Consider the following 24,433-nt stretch of genomic DNA (forward strand, 5'->3'; position numbering starts at 1 on the left):
CCAGGGCCTCACACATGCTAGGTAAGTGCTCTACCACTGAGCCACAACCCTAGCCCTGATTGTGTCTTGTTGAGAAAGAACTTTTTAGTTTGAATCCATCCCATTTATTGATTCTTGATTTTATTTCTTGCACTTTAGGAGTCAGTCTTGTTAAGAAACTCAGGGCCTAGGGCTCGGACTGTGGCTCAGTGGTAGAGTGCTTGCCTAGTATGCATGAGGCACTGGGTTCGATCCTCAGCATTACATAAATGTAAAATAAAGATATTATGTCTAACTAAAACTGAAAAGTAAATATTAAAAAAAAAAGTCAGGGCCTAATCCAACATGATGAAGATTTGGGCCTACTTTTTTTCTATTAGGCATGGGGTCTCTGGTCTAATTCCTAGGTTCTTAATCCTTTTTAAGTTGAGTTTTGTGCATGGTGAGAGATAGAGGTTTCATTTCCTTTTGCTGCATATGGGTTTCCATTTGTAACAGCTATAATAACCATCTATCAAATGAATCTGCTTGGCAACATGGTACACATCTGTAGTCTCAGCAGCTCCTCAGGAGGCTGAGGTAAAAGAATCACAATTTGGAGGCTGGCCTGGGTAACTTGGAAAGATCTTGTCTCAAAATGAAAAAATAAAAAAATCTGGGGATGTAGCTCAATGTTATAACACCCCTGGGCGTTGAAGGAAAAGGATTCAGATTAAAATATTTCTATATCTAGGCTGAAAGTTTCAATCTCTTATAACAGCCCTTAATTTGTTTCTATGGCCTCCCAATGTTCATGACACATGAAGATGTCATGACGCCAATATGAAGAATGACTGGTCTAGTTGGATCTGTCCTCATTGACATATCCATGCTCTTGGGAAATGCAGGTACACAAATTATCTGAAATCTCCTAGACTGAATCCTTGCCAGTTGGGTCATATTTCTCTTTTAAAAGGGACTTTAATTCATATAACTTGTATGCCCCAAAGCTTCCTTCTCCCCATTTGCTAATTGCTTTTTATAAAATGTGTATATACACCAATGCACAATTGCCTATAAACTATAGAGGGCAATTGAATTCTCAAATAATGTTTTAACATTTGTACTCATTGTAAACAGATTTTTGCTCTAGAGATACTTTCAGGAGACATTTTGTTCTCTCCCTAATAGCAATATTTTTGGAGTGTTTCTTCCAGTCAGCTTATTTGCAGAATTGTTTAAAGAAACACTAATTTTACTGCAGCAATTGAAACAAATGTTTCCATTTTGAAAATTTCTGCTGGAAAAATAAAGATTTGCAATTCAAATGAATGGAGAGATTGTTAGATTGTGGTAGGTAAACCGGATGTTTATACTTTATTATTTATTTATTTATTTGGAACTGGGGACTGAATCCAGGGGCACTTAACCACTGAGTCACATTCCCAGCCCTTTCTAAAATTTATTTATTTAGATACCAGGGATGATTGAACCCAAGGATGCTTAACCCTTGAGCCACATCCCCAGACTTTTTTTTTTTTTTTTTTTGTATATTGTTTTAGAGACAGGGTCTTACTGAGTTGCTAAGTGCCTTGCTAAATTGCTGAGATTGGCTTTGAACTCAAGATCTTCCTGTCTCAGCCTTCGGAGCAGCTGGGATTACTGTTATGGGTTGCTGCACCCAGCTGGTTTATATATATATATTTTTTTTCCTTCAAGAAAGAGCATTCAAAATATCTATTATTAAATGTTTTTTTGGATGGATATAGTAAATTCTGTATAAGTTCTTATGAATTATGATTGATAGCATAGATGTCCTAATTCTTTATTTTCAGAAGACAAGTGCTCATTAAAATGGATCTCTAGTGTTAGCAACTAACTGAAAGAAAGTGCAGAGAACCCTAACACATTGCTTCACATTAGGTTAAACATATAACAGTTTTCTGTTCAGAAAAATCATAATCTAGAAAGTTTTTATACCTTCCCCCAAAGAGGGTTTCTTGTATTTAAGGACTGTTATAAAATAAGATTGACTTCAATTTAATACATAACTTTAAATTTTGAAGATCTCTAAAGCTTTTAAAGATTTAAAAAAAAAATTTTTTTTTGGTTGTCAATGGACTTTGTTTACATTGTAGTGCTGAGAATCAAATCCAGTGCTTCACACATGCTAGGCGAGTGCTCTATCACTAAGCTACAACCCTAGCCTGGTTTTAAAAATTTTAAAGGTTTCAAAATACATGAGTGTGTGAGCTCAAAGTTTATAAAAGTTAGTGCTACCTATTTGTATATAAATTGGTGTTTATCAATGTGCTTCTCTGATATCTTGTGAAACAATTTTGTTGACTTTTAGAGCATTTATTAAAAAAATACAAGGTTGGATTCTTAGAACAAGGTTTAAGAATAAGGTTTGACTGGGTGTGGTAGCGAGAACCTGTCTCAAACTAAAAAATAAAAAAGAGCCAAGATGCTGGGATATGACTCAGTGGTTGAGAGGGGGGGGGGGGATTGATTTAACTGATTCTATGGGTTTTTATTTTCTTTCTTTTTTGGTATGGATATTTAACCCAGGAGTATTCTACAACTGAGCTACATCCCTAGTACCTTCTATTCTTTGGTTGAGACAGCCTAAGTTGAACTTGTGATCCACCTGCCCCAGCCTCCCAAGTTGCTAGGGTTCCAGGCATGTATCACTGTGCCAGGATTGATTTATTGACTGTTTTCTGATATAAGTAAAAGTGAAGCCCAGGGGCTGTGGCTCAGCAATAGTGCACTTTCCTGGCATGTGTGAGGCACTGGGTTCGATTTTCAGCACCACATATAAATAAATAAATAAATAAAGATCAACCAACAATTAAAAAAAAAAATAAAAAAATAAAAGTGAAGCCCAATCTTCTGTGCCTTATCTTGTCTTTATTTCCAACTAGAGACCCCTAAAACCAAAACTTGAAAAAGACCTTCCAAAACCCATTTAATTTAGTTTCCTACCTTCATGAAAATAAAAACCCAAACTCTGTGGACTATTGGCTCATGTTGCTTTTGAACACTTTTAGTAATACAAACTTTCCTGAAAAAAGCAGACTTGTTTTGGTACCAAGCAACAGTAATTGTTACATGAGTTACCTGAGTCAACACTAAGGTGAGACTGATAATATATGCAGTATCTTCTATTTCTCACAAAAGCCTTATAAGTTTTTTATTAAGTGTAATTTATTGGGTTATTACTTTTTAAGAGACAAGGTCTCTCCCATGTTTCCCAAAAGCCTGGGCTTAAGCACATTTGGTGCCTCAGTGTTCCCAGCAGCTGGGACAATAGGTGTTCTCCACTAGGCCAGGCATTATATCTATCCAATACGTGCACACAAAAAATGAAAGAAAAAGCAGCCAAAAAGGGGTCTGATAATTTACTTAAGATCACACTTCTGAGGGGATGAGGTTATGGCTCAGTGGTAGGGCGTTTACCTAGATGTGTGAAGTACTGAGTTAGATTCCAGAACCACATACAAATAAACAAACAAAATAAAGGTATTGTGTCCATCCACCACTAAAAAAAAAAAAAAAAAAAGATCACACTTCTGGCAAGTGGTAGAATAAGGGTTCACACCAGAAATGTTAACTGTGTGGCTTCCCAATGCAGTGTAATATTTACCTACATAAAGGGAAGACATTAAATAAATAAACATAAACTGGGCATGGTGGCGCACACCTATAATTCCAGAGACTGGAGAGGAGGCAGCAAGATTGCAAGTTCGAGGCCCCTGACCTCAGCAATTTAGTGAGACTCTGTCTCAAAACAAAATTAAAATGGACTGGAGGGGCTGGGGCTGGGGATGCGGCTCAAGCGGTAGCACACTTGTCTGGCATGTGCGGGGAGCTGGGTTCGATCCTCAGCACCACATACAAATAAAATAAAGATGTTGTGTCCACCGAAAACTTAAAAAAAAAAAAAAAAAAAAAAAGGGACTGGAGATGTAGTTGTGAAGCCAGAATTAAAAGAAGCAGTCAATATAGATAGGTAAATCAGGTCAGATGGATCAAGGAGGCCAATTTGTGTCTGGGAAGTTGGAAAGGGATTAAAATATATAAGGACTTTAGAGCCCTTCCTCCACCCTTATCCAATAAAGCTGCCCCTGCCCCTGCCCCTGCCCCAACCTGTTGCAAAGATAACCTGTCCCAGGGATTGTCCCTCTCTACAGGGAGTTATAAAAGTTGTAAATGCACGCTGTGCTCCCACCTGGGCCTAGTCACTTAAGCAAGAAGGAGAGAGATAAAGAGAACAAAGGAAGCCTTAGGACATATAAAAAAGCTAGAACCCCCTCACTTCTTGGGATATCAGGATACCAGCTATGGCCTCCTTCTCGTTCCTGGGAGAAGTCTATGTTACCCCTTTTTAAATAAACCGTGCTTTATATACTTGCCTCGGCATGCTTCTCTAATGTTATACTCGGTAACTGGAAGTATTAGTAGCTCAGTGATAGAGCGCCTCTGGGTTCAGTCCCCAGTATAAAAATAAAATCAAATAAGCAATTAGGAAACCTATGTTTCAAGAAGAGTTTCCTTGAACAATACAAATTAACGATAAAGTGATTTCATTCAATATCTCTTAATAAAGAGTATCCTGTATTAAAATTATTCAGAACGTCAAACCTGGCCTTTTTAAAAATCACGTGTCCATGTGAAATAAACTCACTACATATCCCCAAGACTTCCTTGTCATCAGTATCTCATAATTTGGCAAACACACAGACATCCCTAGTAAGGATAAAGTTCCAGATCTTTCTTTGGATGCCAGTTTCGAGACTTCGAGTGTCTCTGATGTGTCTGACTCAAAGAACAGCCGAATCACATCCAAAAGTGAATCCTTTTAAAAATCTATAATACAAAGGAAGAGAATTAAGGCATTCCAAAACTGCCTTTTAGCCCAACAGCTCTTCTTCCCAAGCCTACATACCTATTCCCTTCCTATTTTTTTGGTGACATAATCCCGCAGGCTGGAGGCAGAAGGGGCGACATCCTGGCTCCAGCTCTGCTTACACTCCAGCCTACCCGGGCCCAGGAGGCACAGATGCCAACCGGTCCGTGCTGTCGGTCAGGGAAGCTGGGAAAGCGCAGTATGAGGATAGAAGCAGGGCGGTGAGGTGAGAAGAGCGAATTCGTGAGGGGCCACAACCGTCAGATGAGGGACTAGGAAAAAAAGAATCTTTTCCGAAGGCTACAGAAGCATGGGAAGCGTGAAAAGCTGCGTCTGGTGCGCAAACTCGCCGGTCCGAACCGCCGCACTACCAGCCAGTACTCGCGGCCGCCGCCCGGCCGCTACGAAGAAGGCAACGCGGTTCCCCCGCTTGGCCCAGTCTGGCGCATGCGCCACAGCCCCTCCTTCGCTCCCCTCCTTCTTCCTGGCGGGTCTGGGGCGGCGGCGGCGGCCGCGGCGGCGGCAGCGGCGGCGCGGTGACGTCAGGGCGTTGGGGCAGCTCCTGTGACAGACGGAGCTGGAGCGGCGGGGCGGCGGCGGAGTCCGGCGGCCGAGATAGCGAGTGAGCGAGCGAACGAGCAGCGACCCGAGGGTCTAAGGAGCGAGAAAGAGCAGGAGGGGAACGCTCGGGCGCGAGCGAGAGAGACCGCGAGCGCCGGGCTTGGGCTCGAGCCCCGGAACGGCCGAGGAGCCCGCCCGCTCCCCTCCCCTCCCCCTCCCCGGGACCGGGCCCAGCGCGCCATCCTCCCCCTCCCTCCTTCCCTCCCTCCCTCCTTCCTCCCTTCCCTCTCCCTCTCCCCCTCCCCCGCCGGTGGATGGGAGTGAAGGACGGAAGAGGCCCTGCGGAGGCGTCGGTGCAGCGCTCCGGTAAGGCGGCAAGGGTCTGTGCCCTCCCCTCTGTTTCCTCCACCGCACTTGGGTGGCTGCGGGCCGGGCCCGGCGGCCTGACGATGTGGCTGCGCCGGTCCCCTCCCTCCTATTCTCCCCTCCCCCTGCCGCCGCCTCCTCCTTCTTCTTCTCTCCTCGCTCTCAAAATGGCGGCCGCGACGGCCGTTGAGTGAGAGGCACGGAGGAGGGGGGCCTGGCCGGGGAGGGCGCTGCCCTCGTTCGCGTCCTCCCGGCCCGGGATCGGGGGCTGCCGGGACCGCCACGACTCCGCCCGCGGTCTTCCCAGACAGGGGATCGCCCTCCTCCGCGGTGACTTAGCAGGAAAAGTATTCTTGGGTAGGAAGGGCGTGGGGAGCAGGTTGCTCTCTGATCTTGGGGAAAGGGCTCGGCCCTCCTTCTCTCCCCGGCCGCGGAGGCGAGCTCCGCAGTCCCCACCCCTCCGCGGCTGTCGGCTCGGGGCCCAGGCTTAGGCACCTACCGGGCCTTCCAGGCGTTCCGTCCCCCACCTGTCCTTAGGATGGGGTTGACCTGAGGAGGATGGACCGCCGCCTCCCAGTCTCCCCCCTCCCCCACACCGATGCAGTGGTCCAGCCTCTGCGGCCCGGCCCCTCTGTTCGAACAATCTGCAGCATCCACCCACCAAATCGGGCAGGGTTTTCTTTTCTGCCACTGGCTCCTCGGACGGGAGTTGCCTTTTGACGTTGTTAACACTGAGCTTCGAGGGCCTCTGCCATTTCCCTTCCTCTCATCTCATCTCCCCATTGCTTTAGGAAATGCAGTGCCTGTATCTATTTACCCTCTAGCCTTCCAGGTGAGAAAATGCCTTTGAGGTGGTGGCAGGTTTTGACTCTTCCTCTCTAAAACATCACATTGGAGAGGAGGATATTTTCAGTATTTGAGATAGGGGAGAACAAGGTGCCCGGCTTTATTTGTTTGTCTTTCTTCAGTGACTTAGCAAGAAACTCCTTGAGAGAAGGGCAGGAAATTTTCCTTTCAGGTTGGGGTTTGGGTCCAGTTTATACCAATCCTTTAGTTAAGAAATTGTGCTTTTGAAGAGAAGGACCAGATTTGTAATCTTGTTCTCAATGGGCGATGTCATGCCAAGGACTCCCCCCCTTTCCTTAAGAGGCTCTCAGGAGAAAATAAAGATAACTCTTGTTATTCCAGCCTTTACTTTGAGCACACAGTCCTTAAGACTCATAACATTTTAAAGGCTAAACAAAATATTTGTGTCATTTTTGGCAATTCTATTTTTGTTGGGGGTGGGTTGTTTTGTGTGAATTTCTTTTTGAGGCTAGGGCGGAGGAGACAGTGCTTGGGCCGCTTATACAGTAATATTGTCATCCCTCCCCTTTTGCCACAGTAGTATTTGCTTAATTCTCCCCACCCCCAGCAGAGCTTAATTGCTGCAGGGTTCAATCCCTTAATGGGGAATATTTTCTACTTGTGTATGTTGGTAGTGATATAAGGTTGAAGGTGTTAAAAGCTTTCACGTAAAAAATTTTGGTTTGGTATTAAGACATTAGACATCTTTTAATCTTTAATGAGGGTCTTTCAGAACAGTTTTGCAAAATAATTGGCAGGTGCAAATTGAGGTTTTTATTAAAGCAAAAGAGTAATTTATGGGGTGATTTATTCTATTATAAATGATCATTGTTTGGATTGTTAAGAAGGGACCTCCTAAAACAAATTTAAGCTAGTATATTGAGATCAGAGAAAGGAACCCAATTTTTTACATGAAAAACATATTTCTGAATATGTTGATTTTGATGGAGCAATCTCTATTTTGGTACCTCCTCCCACCTCTTTTTAAAAAATGGGCTAATATTTGTGTATGCTGTGAACAGCCATTGAGCCGAGAAGACTGGGTGGAGTAAGGGAACAGGAGCTGTGAAATGCCAGATTGCCCTTTCCTAGCATTTTTCTCTTTATGTTTTATAAGGTTGATACTAATTGTTGCTTCAACAAAGGCATTTCTCTATAGTAAATCTCAAAATCTCATGTTTTCCATATTTTTTGCAATATGGGCATTGAATAATTGGAAGAAAATACAATATCCCTGCATTAAAGCAGACTTATTGTCTATTAGTGTATATATGTAAAATACATATACACACATATATACTCTTGTTAATTTTTTATTGTTCTAGTCAAATAAGTATAAATTAGTGAGTTATAGAAATAATTGGCAAGAAATAGTTGGTATTCTACAAACAAATCTGATAAGAATAGTACAAATGTTTTCTTTTACTTTAGCTTGCACTAAAACAGTCATCTGTCTTTGATTTTTAAAAAATGAACATGAAAAATGAGGGAGGGAAAAGGATAAAATAACTTGCATTATAGGCTCTTTACATGGATCTTTTTCTCTTGTGTCACCCCTTGAAAGGGACTTTTTTGTGAGATACAACCATAAGAGAGGATAGGTCACATGGAGCATTCATAAGTAGACATTTTTAAAAAACAATTTCAAATTAATGAGGTAAATATGATTTTGATGAGCCTTGTAATTGTTTTGTCAACTTATATGTTTGTACATTTTTGTTCTTTTTAATGTGATTAGAAAGTGGAAGGGTTAATATAGTAAGGAATGAGTAGGTTGGGAATGATTATTCACTCTATTGTGTGTCTAACCTATCCCCATCTCTACTATTTGTAATTATAAAAGCACAAGGTGTCAATTTTTCAGTGATCACGATCTTCAGATAATTTGGTGTGTGTATGGTTCTGATACATGTGGCAGAATATTTTGCTTAATTTGGAGATCAATTTTTTAAAATTTTCACAATCTTATAAATATAAAACTTTTAATGAGCTTGGGATGAATTTTATTTTTAGTGGAGTTTTTGGAATCTGCTTTAAATTTTCTAATATATAGATATTTCCAGGTAAAATATCTTTCCAGGTAAAATACCTCTTTAGTGTATATTTAGTGAAAATATTCTGGGAAGGAAATCAGGATCTCAAAATTTTTGTTGTTCTGGCTTAGAATATTCTTGTTGCTTTGTCTATATTTTAAAAAAGAAAGGAATAAGTGTTTTCCTTTTGGTTATGTACTAAGGTGTGTGCGCACGCGCGCGCACACACACACACACACACACACATATATATATATATATACACACATACATATATATGTATGTCTGTGAATGTGATTCACAACTTGTTGTCTTGATAAATAAGCCACAGAAAATGTAGAAGTTGTCAACATTAAGATGGAGATGTATTAAAAAACAAGTCCAAAGCAAAATATTAGGCAGAAGGATTTTTCCAATTTTTATCATTGAGCTCTAAAGCAGTGAGTCATGCATGCTTTTGCCAAAGGAACTGGAGACTCAAGTTGATATTTTTGCTATTTTTGGGGGGCAGGGGGTACTGGCGTTGAACTCCGGGGCATTTTGACCACTGAGCCACATCCCCACCCCTGTTTCGTATTTTATTGGAAACAGGATCTCACTGAGTTGCTTAGCACCTCACTTTTGCTGGGACTGGCTTTGAACTTGCAATCCTCCTGCCTCAGTCTCCCAAGCCACTGGGATTACAGGCATGTGCCACCGTGCCTAGCTGATGCTCACATTGATTTTAAATCTGGTCATGTCTGCTTGTGGTCCTGATTATAATATAGTTTTGTTTTTTTTAAAGTTCTAGGGATAAAACCCAGGGCCCACTAGGCAAGTGGTGTAAGATTTAGTTATACTTTACAGACTGAGATGTTTTACTTGCTTTTAAGTCTCTTTTATGAAAATAATTCATTATGAAGGTAACCTGTTTCTGTGTACTTTGGAGAGAGAGAATTATATTTGAATTGGAAATTCTTTGCCACTGTTATTTCTTCTACAATTGTTACTGTATTTTTTCTTTTTTTAACTGGAAAAGTTGCTCTATTTAAAATAAACTAGTGAGTATGAAATATGAATACTGAAGCAAAAAAAGCAAATCTGCTATTCTCCTGAAGATCATTAACTATAAAGTGAACCTTAGTTGTTGAAATCTAAGCATGTTGAGAAATCTGCTATTTCATGAAGAAAGATGCTGTATTATGTAACCCAATAGTTAACTGCAGAGAAGGCTTTTTGGATTGTTCTAGCTTTGTTGCTGGTTTAGTATGACATTTAAATGGAACCTTAGTTTAACTTCTGCTATGTTTATAATTCTTATACTCAGCATGGCAGTTACAGATTTTAACTGATATTTGTGCTTTATACTCATCGATGCATGCATCATATATGCTTATTATTTTGATTTATTGTTTTGTGTTTAAAAGATAGTGGCTTTTGGTTGAAGTAGTTAGGACTAATCTGCATTTATCAAGGATACTTCTGGAAAGGTATTATCATTTAACATTATCAAAAATATTTCTCAAAAGCTTCATAAATATAGAATCTGGTCCTCATTATCATTTGTTCTCTCAATTATTTTTAAGTTAGATTGATACTTCTTTTTTAAGAGCGAGAGAGAGAGAGAGAATTTTTTTAATATTTATTTTTTAGTGTTCCGCGGACACAAAATCTGTGTTTTTTTTTTTTTTTTTGTATGTGGTGCTGGGTATCGAACCCGGGCCGCCTGCTTGCCAGGGGAGTGCGCTATTGCTCGAGCCACCTTCCCAGCCCAGATTGATACTTTTATGGATGAGAGAACTAAAATTCTGGTAATTTCTTTTATTAAGGTCACAGTTTAATGGCTAGAATGAGGTAAAAATATTATAGTCATTGTACTACTTGGATATTGGCATATATTTCCTTTTCTAACTATAAATTCCTTATCTTTTAAAATTTATTTTCTAAAATAATGACAATCTGGTCTTTGTTGCCTGCATCATTTAAATTGGTGTTTAATAACATGATCTTATATTGTTGACTATTCTGCAAATATAAGGCCTTACGAATTTGAGCAGGAACTGCCAGAAAGTGCCTAATACTGCTTTTAAAGGTAGTATTGATAAGTTGTTAATAACTTGTTATTTGATTGAAGTGTTAATAACTTGTTGCATTTGATTGAATGCAGTATTATGTGAAAAGAAATGTGCTGGGGCTAGAGGTGTATAGTTCAGCCGTACATCACTTGCCTAGCATGTCCTAGGCTGTGGGTTAGATCCCCAGCAATCTCAGGGTGGGAGTAGAGGTTGGAAAGTTCTATACTATAGTACTGTGACCCATTCAGAATTAAGGGGATGGGGGCGTGGAGAGGGGCAAGTGTTTTTAGTTCCTCTGTAGAGGTTTTATGTTGTCCAATGGGAACAGGATCACATGTCAACAAAATTTTTAACTATAAAAAAGCAAATTAATGCAACTGGACAAACTACATACTCATTTTGATAATTGCTTTAGGGGCTCTTTATGTTGACAAGAGTGGGTAACTGAGGCTGTTAAGCAATTTTCTGTCTTTCGATAGTAATGGAATTAAGAATCTGGGAAATTTTTAAGAATTTTAATGTGTATGTGGAGGTGCTGGGATTGAATCCAAGGCTTTGCACTTCATATATGTGCTTTATCACTGAGTTGTACCTCCAGCCTTAATAATTTTTAATTTTCGAAAGCATTATAGAAAGTTTTATTTATTAAGATTTCATACATTGTGGATTAATCTGGTTTTAACTTATGGCAAAGATAGAAGAATATGTTTTATGATACTAGTGTTTTGTATGTATGAAGCATATCTTTCTTTTTTCTTTTCTTTTCTTTTCTTTTTGTTTGCAGTACTGGCAGTAGATCCCAGGGCCTCCCACATGAAGTGTTCTGTAACTGAGCTACATCCTATCTGTTTTTTTTTTTTTTCTCTCTCTCCTCCTCCTTCTTTTTCTTTTCTAAACCAGGGATTGTACCAGGGGTACTTAACCTCTGAGCTACATCCCCATCGACTTTTACTTTTTATTTTTTGAGACAGGGTCTTGCTAAGTTGCCCATGCCATGATAAATTGATGAGGCTGGCTTCGAATTTGTGATCCTCCTGTCTCAGCCTCCTGAACCGCTGAGATTACAGGCCTGTGCTACCTCACCCAGCATATTTCCATATTTTTATTAAAAATATGTGGACTATAAGCTGGGTATGATGGTGCATGCCAATAAATCCCAGTGGCTCAGCCTTCTGAGGAGCTGGCCTGTAGGCATGTGCTACTGTGCCTGGCTAGAATTATTTTTGTTTGAGAATTTAGTCATTAATGTAAAAAGCTTCTATACCCCTTTATGTATGTATGTACATATGTATGTGTTTGTATGTGCTACTGAGGTTCATAGTCAGGGCCTTGTGTATGCTAGGCAAATGCTCTACTGCTGAGCTACATCCCCAGCTTTCCCCCTTTTTTAAAAAAAAAATTATTTTTGAAAAATTTTAGATATATTGAAAAGTTGTAGAGGTAGTGCAGAGAGTTTTTCAATATACTCTGCACCCAGTTTTCTTTAATGGTAATATCTTCAATTTCTGTGGTACAATTGTAGAAATTAAGAAACTAACCTTGGAGGTGGGCACTATGGCACACACCTGTCATCTCAGTTAATCAGGAATCTGAGGCAGGGGGATCACAAGTTCCAGGCCAGCCTGGGCAACATTGTAAGACCATCTTAAAATAAAAGTGTTGGGGATGTATTGAGTGATAGAGCACTTGCCTAGCATAGCAAGTTCAAGGCCCTGGACTCAACACCCAGTACTTGAAAAAAGAAAAGAACCTTGGTATATTACTATTAGCTAAACTTCAGACTATTTGGATCACCAATTTTCATTTAATGTCTTTCTGTTCTAGATCCATTTCAAAGTATACTACATTGCATTTGGTTATCATGTGTCCTAGTCTTTCTGGTCTGTGATCGTCAGTTTTGTTTTTTGTGAACTTGGTAGGCATGAGTAGTACTGGTCAGATGCCCTGAAGAATATTCTCCAAACTGGGTTTGTCATTTGTTTTTTATGATTTAGAATGAGTATGTGGGTTTTCAGGAAGAAAATATCACAGAGGTGAACTGAACTTCTCATCACATATCAGAGGCTGTGTGATACCTACAGATATCACTGATGATGTTAAACTTCATCACTTATTAATGTGGTAGTTGCCAGGTTTCTCTACTGTAAAGTTGTTCTTTTTCCTTTCCTTAGTTCGTCCTTTAGGAAGTAAGTTAGGTTACAACTCCTGGATGGGGGGGGTATATATTACTTAGTAAGGCAGATCTTTCTGTCTCCTCTCCCCTTATTAAAACAAGTCCTTACCTCCAACTTCCCTGGCCTGGTAGTGGGGATTGAATCCAGGGAAGTGCTACCACTGAGCTTTTTTTTTGGGGTGGGGGGGTGGCAACAGGGTCTTGCAAAATTGTCCAGGCTGGCCTGGACCTTGCAATCATCGAGCCTTGTATCTCCTGAGTTGGTATTACAGGCATGTACTACCCTGACAAACTTTCATTTTATATTTTGAGACAGGGTTTCCATACATTGCTGAGGCTGACCTTGAACTTGATATCCTCCTGCCTCAGCCTTGCATGTTGCTATTGTTACAGGTATGCTCTTCCACTCCTTGCTAGAATCTTACTATAAAAACAACTGGTTAAAAAGAAAAGAAAAGAAGCCAGTGTGGTGCACACCTGTAGTCCCAGTGGCTGGGGAGGCTGAGACAGGAGGACCGAGAGTTCAGAGTCAGCCTTAGCAATGGTGAGGTGGTAAGCAACTCAGTGAGACCCTGTCTCTAAATATAATACAAAATAGATTTGCTCAGTGGTTGAGTGCCCCTGAGTTCAATCCCTGATAGGGAAGAAAAAAAAAAAAAAGAAAGAAAGAAAGAAAAAAGAAAAGAAAAAACTACTGATAGATTCATGACTCGAAAGAGATGCTTATTTTATGTTAAGGAGAATTTGTAATTTGGAGGCAAGACAATTCTTGAGAATTGAAGTTGTTATATTTCTTGCAGTTGTTTTTCTATTTGTCCTCCATTGTAACACTTTGAGAACCTCACTTGGTTTTTACTTTTTAAAACATTATTCAACACCATTACGTTTTTGTTTCCCTTCTAAATTTTTATCATTTTTCTCTTCAGCAAACAGTTATTTTTCTATATGATATACTAAAGACAAGGGATACAAACATGATTGTCAGCTTCTGCCCTCAAAGATCTTAAAGTTTATAAACATATAAAGGTGATAAAATCAAAATATGTATTTGGTGGTATGAGGGCTTAGAGCTTTCAAGTAAGGTTTTTACAAAGATATTGGTTGAACATTTTTGAAGAAAGCCTATTATATTTTGGGGGGTTCATGGGGAGAATATTGTTCATATGGAGAAAGTAGTCTGTACATAAAGAACAAATTGGTGGGCAAGAGAGATGCTTCACATAGTTCATTATGGCTGAAATGATGGATAAAGGTGGAGGAGTGACTACCTACTCTTATCTGGCATATAGAACAAGGTGGTAATAGATTCTGCATTGGAATTATCTGATGAAAATGTAGACTTTCAGCTCCATCTTAGACTTAGCCAGTCAGAATTCCATAAGGTTACACCAGGCATATCTGCATTTTTAATAAGTTATATAGTTGATTGTTTTTGAGAACCAGTGCTTTTGCCCTGGGGGGGTACTGGTAGAGAATAATAAGTTGTAATATTGACTTCATTAGACTTGCCTTTTAGAAAGGTAACTGTCAGCATTGTGGAAAATGCAACAGTGGAGCTTAGTAGACTAATACTATTTAAGTGGGAGTACAGATTGAAAGAATAAACTTGAGAACGTTTCATATGTAAAATTGGATATGGGCAATAAGGGAGGTGAGAAATGAGGAAAGTAATGAGTTGAATTTTTTTTGGTGGTGTGTAGTTGAGCTATCAAGTAGATGTGGGCATTATTATTATTTAAAATACTTCTTTTGGTTGTAGTTGGACACAAACCTTTATTTTACTTATTTATTTTTATGTGGTGCTGAGGATCGGACCCAGTGCCTCACACATGCTAGGCAAGCGCTCTGTCACTTAGCCACAACTCCAGTCCAGTGGTGGAAGGATTTTAATAGAAAAATCTTTAGATTCTATAAAGCTGTAGCCATCATTACCTTATACTTATTCAAGAATCATCTTATAACTGGATTGGATTTTGTCCCTGGACTTCTAAAACTTGTCTTTAAGGAGCTAATATGGCCAGCTTTAGTAATTTAGTGAGACCCTATCTCAAAATAAGAAAGAAAAAGGACTGGGGAGGGCGTATATAGCTCAGTGAGTGGTAGAGTTCCCCTAGGTTCACTCCCCAGTACTGGGGGGAAAAATAGACCAAATGTAGGGATTTTTTTGTTGTTTTTGTTGCTGTTTATGTGTGTATGTGTTTTAGTATTAGGGATTGAACCCAGGGGTACTAAGTCCTTTTTTGTGTTTTTATTCAGAGACAGGGTCTCACTGAGTTGCCTAGGGCCTAACTAAGTTGCTGACTCTGGGTTTGAGCTCCCAATCCTCTTGCCTCAGCTTCGCCAGCTGCTGGGATTACAAGTGTGCGCCACTGTGCCCAGCTGTTTGTGTGTGGTTTATTTATTTATTTTTATTATTTTTAAAAAATATTTATCTTTTAGTTGTAGTTGGACACAATACCTTTATTTCACTTATTTATTTTTTATGTGGTGCTGAGGATCGAACCCAGGGTCTCGCGTGTGCAAGGTGAGCACTCTTCCACTGAGCCACAACCCCAGTCCCGTTTGTGTGTGTTTAAATGTAATAATCATTAGATGTACTGAAGTCATGAGTGCTAAAACATTTGGTGTTTCACAAGTTTAAATAGTGTAGTTAACTACAATTTTTATTATTGCTTAGTAACTTTTAGTTAGCTTTTTCACTGCTACGACCAAAACACCCAACAAGAACAACTCACAGGAGGAAAATTTTACCTGGGGCTCACGGTTTCAGAGATCTAAGTCTTATAAATGGTGGAACCATTGCTCTGGACTCAGGGTGAGGCAGCATATAATGCGGGAAGGGCCCAGCAGAGGAATGTTGCTCCCCTTATGGCAGCAAGGAGGCAGAGAGAAGGGGAAAGGGGCTGTGTGGAAGATATATCATTCCAGGGTACTCCCCCAGTGACCCACTTCCTTCAGGCATGCTCTATCTGCCTATAGTTACCACCCAGTCATTCAAAGTAGGATGGGCTAATCAGATTACAGCTCTCATAATCCAATCACTTACCTCTGAAAATTCCTGCATTAACAGGAGCTTTTGTGGGGGGACACTTATGGACTATAACCTTACAGAACAATTAAAATGGATTCTTTCATCAAAATGTATTTAGTGTACTCTGTTAGGGAACTGTGCTATATAGTACTCAAAGGTGCTCCAGAGGTGACAGAAGAAGTAGAATCATAAAAATTACAAAGTGGGGAGGGCATACATTATAAGGGGCTCATTATTACTGGAGAATGAGCAAGATGAGGCTTGATTAGAAATGAAACTTGAGAGCTGGGGTTGTGGCTCAATGGTAGAGCTCTTGCCTAGCACATGTGAGGCACTAGGTTCGATTCTCAGCACCACGTAAAAAAAATAAAATAAAGGGATTATGTCCATTCAGAACGAAAAAAAAAAGAAAGAAAGAAAGAAAGAAACTTGATATGTAGGCAAAGACCAGATGCTAATTGAAGACTTTATAAGATGTGAACTTTAGGAAATAAGGAGGAAGCATAGTAGGGTGACTGAGAGTTCAAACTTTGGGGCTTAAGAATTTGGATTCACTGCTGCTTATATAACTGTGTTATATTGGACTAGTTAAATTCTCCTAGCTTGTTGTGAGGAGTTGTAAAACAGTACCTAGTGTATAGTAAGAGTTATATAAATATTTGTTGAATAAACAAATAAATAAATAAATAAATAAATAAATAAAAATAGGCTGGTGAAGGGTTGTTGTAAGTAGAGAAGTGATATTGTCAGATTGTATTTTAGGTAGATGACCATAGGGTCTATATAGTGGATAGATGTTAATAGACCAAGACTGGGTTTAGTGAGACCTGCTGAAATTAGTGCATGTAAGAGATTATGTGAGGTATGGTAGTGTGGTAAAGATAATACACAAGAAGAGTAATTCAACAAATATTGAGGAGGTAAGCTTTGCAGGACAATGGAGTTGATTAGATATAGGGGATGAAAGGAGTTGCAAGGTTGATTCCCACATATGGTAATACTTATAACATTTTAAAAGAAATATTCTTTAAAGAACTTTGGATCTTTAATGTAATCTTTGGTAGTGATATTTGATTCTTTGGGGGTGTAATAGTTCCATAAAAATGACAGCTAAGGCTTGAGATAGTTTTTAATCTCTCTAATTTATAGCCCTTGCTACTTTTCTCAGTAGGTGGAAGTAATTTCTCTTTAAGGACATAGCATTATGATGAAGACTCATTTGGCCCAAGTCTAAAAATCCAAAAAGCTTGAATAATGGTTCTATTGTATTGTGTTTATATTTTTATTTTGAGAATTGTGATTATAAAGATAATAGCACCAGAGTAATACTGTTAATTTTGAAGTAATTACTGAATTATTAAAGACATTAAGGGATTGGGGGTTTAGCTCAGTGGCAGAATGCTTGCCTAGTATGCTAAAGCCTTGAATTTGATTTTCATTGCTTAAAAAAGAAAAGAAAATTTTGTTCCATTGTATTCAATTTTTTTTCATTAAATTTCAATATTCTCATTACCTATTCACTTGTGGATAAATCTTCGCTCCTAATTTTAAAAAGATATTTCTCTTACCATTCAGTTTTGTGGGAAGGGGAAAAAATCTTGATTGAAGTTGGACAATTTGAGCTTTCTTAAATTTGCATTTTCTCTAGATTCTTAATAAAATGATGAAGTGGATAGGAAGTCAGTGGACTTTTAGTATTTAAAATCTGTATCTTGAGTTGTGGCATATATTGTATATAATATCTGTCACTTAGGCTATTGTAGGGTCCATCAGATCTCCTCATTAAAGACATTTGAGAGAGGATATTTAAACTGAATCTTGAAGAATGTATAATTGGTATGGCCATGGGAGAAGGTCATTTCAGGTAGCAGGAACAGCAACACAGGCAGAAAAATATGCAAAAATTGTATGTGCTGGTAAGTAGATGGGATTATAGAATATGAGATAGGTATGAACCAAAATTAAAACAAAACCTTGTACATTATGTTCTGTGTAGCTTCTAAGTGATTTGAAAATCTTTAAAGTTCAAGCGAAAGCAAACATCATTGAATATGTGTTGTAGATAATTCATGTGGATAGCAATGAGGAACATAGGTTGAAGTTTGGAGGTTACTTCGACTTTTTCAGGAGACAATGATGAGTGCTTGAAGTAAGATTGTTGATGTTGACTGAAAATGGTTTAGGATGTAGAATTGTGGATGAGTTGTGAAATGGGAAGACAGAAATTTAGATAATTCAGATTTATATAATGTGTGGACTTTAGGAAATAAGGAGGAAGCATAGTAGGGTGACTAAGAGTCCAGACTTTGGGGCTGGAGTGTCTAAGTAGAATTAAGAAATTGGATGTATTAGCTGTAGAAGAGAATAAGAGGAGGAGTTGTGTAGGGTATTACATAAAGCAGCCTAAAAATTTTGCTGAATACAGTTCTCAAGTCACTTTTTTTTCTTCAAAACTTATCACCAGCTTTTTTTTAAAAAAAAAAAAGAGAGAGAGAATTTTAATATTTATTTTTTAGTTTTCGGCAGACACAACATTTGTTTGTGTGTGGTGCTGCTGAGGATCGAACCCGGACCGCACGCATGCCAGGCGAGCATGCTACCACTTGAGCCACATCCCCAGCCCCTTATCATCAGCTTTTTACTGTCTTTAATGAGCATATGTATGTGAAAATGCCAGGGGCATAATGGCAAAACATGGTATATTTAATAGATGGTAGTTTAATTCTAAATGAGTTAAGACATTCGTGTCTTGGCTTACCTTTTCAGCCCTTTTCTTCTTGCCTGCCGTATCTCCTGTAATTCAGCTTTCACTCTATTCCCTTTCCCTTGTATATTCTTCATATCTGAATAACAGAGACTGCTTTTCAAGGCAATCATTTCTAATTTTTCCTGCCTGGAAAAAGCTTCCTTTGTTTCATGTTATGCTTCTCTGTTCTAGCTATGTAAAATATTTTATCTGATGTAGTAAATGAGTTAATGCATTTAAAGAGACTAGGGACAGTACATAGTAAGTGCTTAGTAAATGTTGCTTGTTATTATGATGCTAATAAAGATGATTAAAATGACATGTTGAGCCACGCACAGAACACCTATAATCCCAGCTACTTAAAAGGCGGGGACAGGAGAATTACGAGTTCCAGGCCGACTCAGCAATTTAGTGAACCCCTGTCTCAAAATAAAAATGTGGATGGGGATGTAGCACCCCTGGATTTTCAATCCCAAATATTGGAGGGTGAGAGGGGAGAGAAATTAAGATAATACTACTAAAGTTTACCTTTACTTTCTACCTTCTTGAGATAGTGATTTGTTTTCCGTCCCTGACACTAGAAAAGCAGTGTCTTTGGTTGTGTGTATAAAAGCATAAAAAAATTATTGTCTTTATACCACTTTCCTGTTCCTGAGCTATATTGAGGATGTCTGAGGATAGAGGGTAGACAACCCCTTAATGTTGTTGGTTTCGCTAAGCCTCACCTCAATTATTTAGGACAGGTTACTACTATTAGCCCCTTTTCATGAGTGGATGGATAAACTTTTTAAAAAGTTTGAAGATTGGCCCAAGGTCACATAGTTGGTGAGTGGCCATGATTTTCGTTGTTACAGCTGCTGATGCTGGGGATGAGAACCATGTCCTCACACATGTGAGGCAAATGCTCTACAACTGAGGTACACTCCCAGCTCCCAGAATATTTGTATCTTAAGTATTAAATTCCACACAGTAGGGCCTCAAAAATCTAGGACTTAATTTCATCAATACTTGTACCCAACTCTGCTGGAGATTAAACCTGGAGCCTGAATACTGAGCTAGCTGCTCAGACAGACTGACTCTCATCTTCTTTTCCTTTGTTATTTCCTTCTTTCTCTCCGTCATCACTTCCCCCTCCCTCCCTTTCATGATAGTAGGGATTGAACCCATGGAAGTTGTACCACTGAGCTACAGCCTCTGGAATAGCTGGGATTACAGAGGTGCCACCATGTCTGCGTGGCTCATCAGTGTTTTCATATGATTTCCATATTCAATTTGTTACCTGTCAGAGGGCCAGTAATGGGAACTGTGCTACATACTTCAGAACTTTTTTTTTTTTTTTTTAAGAAATGAAGCGTTATTACAGTTACTATTGATGTCCCTTTTATACCTTTTTTCCAAACCTGTTCTCTTTTCTTCTTCCCAGTAGCAAATTTACTCCCAAAGTTTGCCTATATCCCATTGTTTCATGTTTTTTTTTTTTTTTTTTTGGTACTGAGGATTGAACCCAGGGGTGCTTACTCATTGAGCCACATCCCCAGCCCTTTTTTTATATTTTATTTAGAGACAGAATCTCACTGAGTTACTAAGTGCCTCACTAAGTTGCTGAGGCTGGTTTTAAACTCATCATCCTCCTGCCTTAGCCTCTCCAAGCTGCTGGAATTACAGGCCTACCCCACCATCCCAGCATGTTCCATGTTTTTATTGTGTGTGTGTGTGTGTGTGTGTGTGTGTGTGTGTGTATATCCATCCATAACTATGGTTGGTAATGCTTTGTAGATTTTACTTGTTATCTTGTTTTTTTTTCACAACAATTTTTTTTTTTTTTTTGTATGGGGGCATTCTGTTAACACTGAGCTATGTCCCCAGATTTTTTTCTATTTTGAGACAGGGTCTCACAGAGTTACCTTGCTAAGTTGTTGAGGTTGGCCTCAAACTTTCTATCCTTCTGTCTCAGCCTCTGGAGTTTGTAGAATTACATCATGCACAACCACACCTGACCACAACAAAATGTTTTCTAAATATGTTCTAGATATATGTATGTGTGTGTGTGTGTGTGTGTATAAAATGATCTAGTTTATTGTGTTGTATTATTCATTATATGTGATTATGCCCTAATTTCTTTGTAGTTAGACAATAGAATGAGGTATTTAGATTAAAACTTTTCACCATTACAGTGCTGCAATGAACATAAGAAAGTAATTCTCAGATGAGATGATATAATTCGTTTTTGCATTGCAGAATTCATCCTGAGGTTAATTTAATAAAATGTGATTTTTAATCATTTTTATCTTTTGATTGAGGAAAGAGAATGGACAATACTTTTGGCACCACTTTTAGACTGTGAATTCCTAAACTTAGTTCCTTTGTCTTCCGTTTTCTTGACATTCAAATAACCTATGTTTTTTAGTACTTTAGCCATAGGCTGCATACTGGCAACCTATAGGCCAGACTCAGCTTGTAAATATATTTCTTTTGGGCTTGTATAGTTAAATTTTTTTTGAACCAACATTTAGAAGTTAGCTATTTTGCATAAAAATCTACTTTTGGATTATTCTAAAAATCTGGAAACAATAATAGTCCCAAACTGAATCACAGTTACTCTATTTTAGATGAGAATAACCTTTTCAGTGAAACAAACTTCTGTCATTCCCTGATGCTTTTTTTTAATATATATTTTTTAGTTGTCAACAGGCCTTTATTTTTTTTTTTATTTATATGTGGTGCTGAGCATCAAACCCAGTGCCTCACATATGCTAGGCAAGTGCTCTGCCGCTGAATCACAACCCCAGCCCTTCCTGATGCTTTTTATCGTAGTACTTATACTGTCTATAGTGATAAATAATTCCCTACTGATAATGTCAATCAAAAATGAAAAATATTTAGCTAGGCAGATGTAGTATTCTACTAAAAAGTAGAAGAGAACCTGTTTCTTTGAAAGTGAAAAATATTTTAACATGTAAACAAAATGAATCATGTATGGAAAGATTACAGCCTTGCCTGTTTTACTTAAATTATATTTGTCATTTGTATTTTTCTATAGACAGTAGTTTATGATCATTGTGTTTTACATGTGTGGCTATTGGGCTGCCCCGCAGCATAGTTGGAGGTTTACAATATGAAAACAGTTTGTAAATCATGAAGTTCTGTGAACATGCAAGGTATTTACCTGTTCTTTTATCTGTTATGTTTACCCTTGGTCTAGAATTAAAAACTTTTATAATCTCAGCCATCCATCCTGTCAGCACTGTATGCATCAACTACTTTGAGGCCACAAATGAGTGGTCCAGGATTTAGATTGAAAATATGGTTTTGTCTGTCTGACAGCATAGTAACTTTGGGTTTGGAGTACTGGGTATTGAACCCAGGGCCTTGCATATGCTAAGCACTTAATGTCACTGACCTGTACCTCCAGCCCCAATAATTTTTTTTTTTTTTAATTGAACTTACTTTGAAAACCAGGGCTTTTCCACTGTATTTTTTTATATTGTTGTCGATGGATCGTTGTTGCTAGGCAAGTGCTCTACCACTGAGCCACAGCTCCAGCCCCTCCATTGTATTATTTCTGAGTCACACCTTTACCTTTTTAGTCTCTATTTGTATGTGCTGCCAAAGCAGTCACCCTCGTTAGTCTCTCTATATTTGATTTGTTTCCCCTTACTTAAGATATATTATAAGAATATATAAAACTATAAAATCTTACAGATTAAGTGAAGAGAAAAGAAAGACTAAAAAAAAACAAAGGGTAAGGGGAAATGGAACCAGGAACCAGGATCTAGACCAAAAAGGTATTTCAGTTTTCTTCCTATAAGTAGATCACTGATTTTTTTAAATATTTATTTTTTAGTTGTAAGTGTAAAATAAAGAATATCTTTATTTTAATGTGCTGAGAATTGAACCCAGTGCCTCATACTTGCTAGGCAAGCACTCTACCCCTGAGCAACAACCCTAGCCCCAAGAGATCACTAATTTAAAAAAAAAAAAAAATTTTTTTTTTTTAGTTGTAGATGGGCACATACCTTTATTTTATTTTTTTATGTGATGCTGAGGATGCTAACAGGAGGGGAGGGGGAGGTTATTTTTCAGTTCCTTAAGATTAAAGCAACAACAAAAAACAGTTCAGAAAGATAACTAGCCACTTGATGCTAGAATTTTCCTTAGGGTTCCTCATAAAGGGGATTATGTTGTAATTATTATTTTTATTGTTTCTTTTTCAACATATCTAAGGTAAATAAGATGACTAGTATTTAACAGCTTCCCTCACCCAGTGTGTGTGTGTGTTTTTTTTCTTTTTCTTTTGAGCCTGGTCTCTTATATTTCCCAGGCTGGCCTCCAATTCCTAGGCTCTAGGGTTCCTTATGCCTCAGCCTCCTGAGTAGGTGGGATTATAGGCCTGTGCTACTGTGCCCAGCTCAGTTTTTGATAGGTATTGAGATTCCTTCTTGGCATGATTGTGAAGTATGGATGTTACATACATGTTATACAGATCATTCATATGTAGGATTTAAATTCTTTTGTGAAAACCTAGTGGTATCGCTACCCCCGCCATACTGGGGATTGAATCCAGGGTCTCACTCAACGCTAGGCAAGCACTCTACCATTGAGGTACATTCTTGTCTTTCTTCTCTAATTTGAAGGTGTGTAAAACATAACTCTGAAGTATCCCAAAGTGGTAGCCATTAAGAAAAAGGTTTAAAGAAACAGAGGGTCAGGATACAACCTGATTTTATGCAGATGAAAATGAATTGCTTTTCCATGATTCTGGACTCATACTGGTTTTTAGCACAAATTAAATTTAAGGAGGTACAATTTTTATTCATATCTGTAATGGATAGGCTCTGCCCCTTTTCTCTTCAGTTGTGCTCAGGATTTATTTAGAAAGAAGTAAGATTTTTCGTTTTCTCTGATGTAAGGTGACTGACTCAGTGGTGGGGGGGGAATGGGAGGAATAGACAAACTCTAGATAGGGTGGAGGGGTGGGAGGGGAAGGGAGGGGGCAGGGGATTAGCAATGACAGTGGAATGTGATGGAAATCTTTAGCCAAAGTACATGTATGAAGACACAAATTGCTGTGAACACATGTAATATACAACCAGAGATATGAAAAAATTGTGCTCTGTATGTGTAATATGAATTGTAATGCATTCTGCTGTCATTTATTTAAAAAAATCAATAAAATAAAATTTAAAAAAAAAGATTTTTCTTTCACCCTACTAGAACTGTAATTCTTGTTGTCATTATTGCTGAACCTCTTGAATTCAGATTTTGAAAAAAAAATTTTAATTGTAGATGGACACAGTACCTTTATTTTATCTATTTTTTAGGTGGTGCTGAGGCTTGAACCCAGTGCCTCACATATGCTAGGCAAGCGCTCTACCACTGAGCCACAACCCCAGCCCTGAATTCAGATTTTTTAAAAATATTTTTTTAGTTGTTGATAGACCTTTATTTATATGCTGTGCTGAGAACCGAACCCAGTAGGTCACACATGCCAGGCAAGTGTGCTACTGCTGAGCCCTAGCCCTCGAATTCAGATTTTTTTTTAAAAAAAGTGTATTTTTTACTTTTTAAATTTATTTTTTACTTTTTTAGTTGTTGGTGGACCTTTGATTTATTTATATGTGGAGCTGAGAATCGAACCCAGTGCCTCACACATGCTAGGCAAGTGCTCTACCATTGAGCCACAATCTCAGCACCCCCCCAAAAGGTTTTTTAATCTTTTAGTTTATAGTGCTGACTTGGTCAGTCCCTCAGCT

General features: G+C 38.7%; 1 protein-coding gene across 2 annotated transcripts in view; it reads left to right on the top strand.

Moving 5' to 3' along the window:
* The first annotated feature begins 5,426 nt into the window (after positions 1–5,426).
* The window catches only part of Pafah1b1 (platelet activating factor acetylhydrolase 1b regulatory subunit 1), a 78,174-nt gene continuing 59,167 nt past the window's right edge, over positions 5,427–24,433 (top strand). Inside the window, exon 1 of one of the 2 annotated variants that reach the window (XM_076870506.1) lies at positions 5,427–5,797. The gene's annotated coding sequence lies outside the window, so the exon portion shown is untranslated. Of the gene's footprint in view, positions 5,798–5,967; positions 6,155–24,433 lie in introns of those variants that run through there. The other variant, XM_076870507.1, reaches the window with a different exon arrangement.

Source organism: Callospermophilus lateralis, chromosome 11 (genome assembly GCF_048772815.1).
Source record: "Callospermophilus lateralis isolate mCalLat2 chromosome 11, mCalLat2.hap1, whole genome shotgun sequence".
NCBI classification, from domain to species: domain Eukaryota; kingdom Metazoa; phylum Chordata; class Mammalia; order Rodentia; family Sciuridae; genus Callospermophilus; species Callospermophilus lateralis.